The 5,201-nt window shown below is 36.9% G+C and overlaps 1 pseudogene; it reads right to left on the bottom strand.

The window, feature by feature from the left end:
* Positions 1–381: 381 nt before the first annotated feature.
* LOC110743307 lies at positions 382–2,272 on the bottom strand (annotated as a pseudogene).
* Positions 2,273–5,201: the final 2,929 nt, after the last annotated feature.

Here is a 5,201-nt window from a genome sequence, read left to right as displayed (position 1 = left end):
CAAAATAACTTGTCAAAACATTTTTATCTTTAAAAAATTTTGAATGCAGCTATTAATGTTTCACTTTTGCTCTACTCAATTCTTCCTTTAAAAGTTTATTAAAATTATTAAGGAAATAAAGTGTAGAAGGACTATAGAAAATATTTTCAATAAAAAGAATAATCATTAACACTGGCAATTGCCACTAGGAAGGAGTATACATACTGATAAAAATTATAGAAACCTGTTGGTTGTTCCCCTAACTACCACTGATGTTGGGTTAAGTCCCACAACATCAAAAATGAAGAAATAGTTCCATGAGCTGTCAATAATTGTCTGAAGGCAATGTATTATTCATTGACACCAGAATCCCTCTGATGTTCTTCCACATGTTCACACGTTTTTACCATCGGTCATCTATCAGATTCTGCAACTGTTGTGGGAATATCCAACTAACAAAAGCCAAAGCTGGGCATTGACACTGATGGTAGCTTACTGATGTTTCCCCTGCAAATGTCACATTTTCTGATAATAAAATTTTGCACAAAAGGTGGAATTCAAAAGGCCGATTATACATTTATCTAAAATCTTATAATTACAGTAGTTTATGAAAAAAGTTGTCCAGTAGTATAAACTGCTTCTGCATCAGTTCCACAAACAAGACAAGGATAAAGATGACAAAAATGCATCCAAATGGTTCACAGACAGGGTTGAGAAGTAAGCTTGTGATTTCAATTTGGTCTTTTGTAGGATCGGTGCTGAGCCAAGAACTTTGAGAGACTGGTGAACATTAGCTTGCTTACCAATGCTATGAGACAAAAAAGTACTAGCTCTTCCTCCTTGGTGAAAGAGTGATGGTACATCTGTGGAAACATCCCAATGTCAGAGGAATTCATCTTCAGAACAATAAATGGAAGATCTGGGTTTAATGGGTGAAAGTGAACTTCCTACATTTTAGCTTCGTAATTCTTCAGCGAAGATACAGGCATAGTACCTTGTCTAACATTCCAAATACTCAACATTCCATCCTGGCCACCAGGAGCTACAACATGCTGTTTGGTGAGATTTCTATCAATGCAATGGAATGGCACTCAGTCACCGGTCAGTGACAATATCTGAGAAGGCTCATTTCCTTGTTGTGTGAAATCCCATATTTTTAACTGTCCAATCGAATTTACAGTAAGAATCTCTCAAGAGTTCTAAGAAAGAGTACAGCATGGAGTATACTACTATCTGCATTGCCTACAGTTCTTACAGTTTCCTTGTGATAAGCTTTGAAGAGATTTATTCAACCATTGTCTCCAACATTAATGATTTCTGGATTGTTCCACACAACAGCTGTACATGGTGCACTGCTACACGAAGGACTTTCTGGACCTGTGTGGTAATGAGCTGTAGTTCACAGCTGGTTGACTGAAAGAGTCTGGTTATTCAGATGATGAAGGAAAACTGATACACATCCTGTTGATGAAGCAGCTACAATTCTTTCCTGGTCAGACAACTGTCAATCCATTATATCACCATAGTGTCTAATATCACACAGTAATTGATTGTCTCCTTCAAACCCTCTATCAGAGTCCAAGTTTCCAAAATCTCCAATAGACCGCAGTGAAACATAATTTTCCCCATTGTCCCAAGAGCCCGTAGAGAACATCTCTGCAGTCTTCAAGCTCCCCAGAGGCACTGGTCACCAGCACGTTTTGCAGATTTTCTGAGACACAAACAGCATAAATTTCCTCCAGCTGAAAGCAACTGCAGCAGGTACAGCAACAAGCAAGCACTGCTTCCAACTTCTCTTCTGCAGCTTCCTCATCTCTCTCAGCCTTTGTAGAATTGAAGAGAGTTAGGACCTTGCTCTGGATTAGGCTTTGGCTTAAAGGAATGTTGTGGCTGGCTTGATCTTCTATCCAGACCAACTAGAACTTTCTCCACATCAGCATTAAGGCTGTTTCCTTGTTTTTATCATTTTTCATGTGTTCACTGAGGCAGCACTTTTAATTTCCTTCAAGAACTTTTCCTTTGCACTCACAACTTGGCCAACTCTTTGGCACAGAGGTCTAGCTTTCAGCCTATCATGGCTTTTGACCTTCCTCTCTCACCAAATTTAATTATTTCTAGCTTTTAATTTAAAAAGAGAGGCATGCAACTCTTCCTTTGACTTGAACACTTAGAGATCATTGTAGGGCTATTTCAATATTATTGTGTTTCAGGGAATAGGGAGGCCTGAGGAGAGTGAGGGAGATGGGGGAATGGGTGGTTAGTGGAGCAATCAGAACATACACAACCATTACTGATTAAGTTCGTGGGTATGGTTCATATAGCCCCCCCAAAATTACAATAGTATCATCAAAGATCACTAATCACAGATTACTATAACAGATATAATAATAATAAAGTATAAAATATTGTGAGAATTACCAAAATGTGACACAGAGACACAAACGGAGCATATTGCTGTTGGAAAAAATGGCATTAATAGAATTGCTTGCTGCAGGGTTGCCACACACCTTCAGCTTGTGAAAAATGAAAGCTCTGTTCAGTACAATAAAGCAAAGCACAATAAATTGAGGTATGCCTGTGTATGTCTGTGTGTGTGTGTGTGTGTGTGTGTGTGTGTGTGTGTGTGTCCTATTGGTTTTCTTTCTCTGGAAGACACTAATATAACAACCTAAATAATAGAAGAAAACATTTGTAAATTATTAATTAGTGACTTTTATCTAGAATATATGTTTAAAGGCTTACAACTCAGTGATAAAAAGACATCCTAATTTTTTAATTTTTTTATTATATTTTAAGTTCTAGGGTACACATGCATAATATGCAGGTTTATTGCATAGGTATACCTGTGCCATGTTGGTTTGCTGCACCCATCAATTCGTCATTTACAATAGGTATTTCTCCTAATGCTATCCCTCCCCAAGACCTTCACCCCACAACAGGCCCAGGTGTGTGATGTTCCCCACCCTGTGTCCAAGTGTTCTCATTGTGTAATTCCCACCTATGAGTGAGAACACGCAGTGTTTGGTTTTCTGTCCTTGTGATAGTTTGCTGAGAATGATTGTTCTAGCTTCATCCATGTCCCTGCAACAGACATGAACTCATCCTTTTTTAAAGGCTACATAGTATTCTATGGTGTATCTGTGCCACATTTTCTTAATCCAGTCTGTAATTGATGGACATTTGTGTTGGTTCCAAGTCTTTCCTATTGTGAATAGTCCCACAATAAACATATGTGTGCATGAAGACATACTAATTTTTTTAATGAGCAAAGGGTTAAATATACATTTCTCCATAGAATATATATGAACAGCCAATAAGGACATGAAAAGCACATTAATCAGTAATTAGGAAAATGCAAAGCAAAACTATAATAGTGTAGCACTTCACATTAACTAGGATGACTAAATTCAAGAAGACAGCAATAACAAATGTTGGCAAGAATGTGGAGAAATTGTAACACTCATATATGTTGATGTGACTGTAAAATGATGTGACTGTTTTGGCAAATAGTTTGGCAGTTGACTGTTTACTGTTAAATATAGAGTTATTACATGACCCAGCCATTCCATTCCTTGGTATGTATCCATGAGAAGTGAAAACATGTCCACATAAAAATTGGTACATAAATGTTTATAGCAGCATTATTTGTATTAGCCAAAAACTGGAAACAACCAAAATGTCCATCAACTAATGAATCGATAACTAATATATGGTATATCCATACAATAGAACATTATCTGAAAGTTAAAAGGTGAAAGCAGTTACTGTCTGCTGTTAAGTCTTCCTCTACAGATACAAGAAAAAAGTCTCTTCACACTTTCTGTCTGTCTGATTGTAGCAGCCTGAGATTGAATAGAGGAATACAGGGAGTAAAACACAGAGAGAATTTTCACAACTCAGGAATAATCTTGTAAACACTGAAGAGCCTGTTTTACTACAAAGGAAAACCTAAAATTTGGTTTACATGAGAAGTGTCGGGAAATAGCTCCTCCTATCCTAACCTAGTTGGTTACATTTGTAAGAGCTTAAAGGCTAAAGGTAATTAAAAGCAAGCCAATGATAAAAAGAAAAGAAGGAACACAAAAGGAATGAAATTCCAATACATATTACAACTTGAATAAAGCTTGAAAGCATTATGTGAAGTGAAAGAAGTCAGTAGCAAAAAAATATATATAAAAAATATATATATATATAATATATATTATATATATATAATATATATATTATATATATATAACAACTGGGTGGGCAGTGAAGAGAGAAGTGTGAGGAAGGGTGAATGACTGGTAATAGGTGTCAAATTTCTTTTTGGTATTATGAAAATGTTCTAAAGTTACATTATAGTGACCTCATTTCATCTTACTTGCCATCTATCTTCATAAATAGCCCTGCTTGTGTTTTTGCCCGTTTCCTCCCACCCCAGCTTCTACTTTGATCTTTCTATTCCTCTTGTTTCTTCTGGTCTTGCATCATAATCCAAGCTCCAAGCACAAAAACAAATTATCTGTTCCCAACCTCTTTGAATCAGAAGCATTAGCAATTACATGAACCATCATTTGCCTTGGGTCCACCAAACCAGCCCCAATTCCTGTGGCCAAATCTGTGGATACAGTTATTTGGAGTTTGGAATTTATACCTTCACAACTCTATGGTTAGGTTCTGTGAATTGCAGAGAGTCTAATCAACTCATGATGTAGCTAAAAATATACAAACCAAGAATTGAGTTACAAGTCCCTGTTATCTTTCAGTCTTGACTTACTGGAAACTCTGAAGGTGGAAAACCAGAGGAACAGCAGATTTTGCAGTAGTCCAGGAAGGTGGTGCTTATGACAACAGCCATCCATACATAGTTATCCAGAAAGCATGTTGCCAGTGTGAGCTAAAATTTCTTTCCTAAATACCCAAAATGGTACATCTATCCTTCATTTGCCCTGGTAGAAGAGCTTACATAACCAGAGAAATGGTTCTGGTTTCCTGTTTCAGAACTTTGGCAAAAGCTTCTTAGAAAATATGAGGAACAAGGACGAAATTCTGTCTTAGTCTGCTATTCTATGGGATGATAGATGTAATCTGTGTTTCTTAATCCTTGTTACCACTTTTGATGCCAAACAAAGTAACAATGGTTGACACTGAACATGGACTTTTGAGGCTATCTGACTCCTCCTAAGAGGCTGACTCTACTTCTTCCTCTTTATTTGCTGGTGATCTTAATAATGACTATA

The sequence above is a fragment of the Papio anubis genome, chromosome 3 (assembly GCF_008728515.1).
Source record: "Papio anubis isolate 15944 chromosome 3, Panubis1.0, whole genome shotgun sequence".
In the NCBI taxonomy this organism is placed as follows: domain Eukaryota; kingdom Metazoa; phylum Chordata; class Mammalia; order Primates; family Cercopithecidae; genus Papio; species Papio anubis.
Note: the sequence above shows the minus strand (reverse complement) of the source record. Positions and strands in the feature narration are given on the sequence as shown.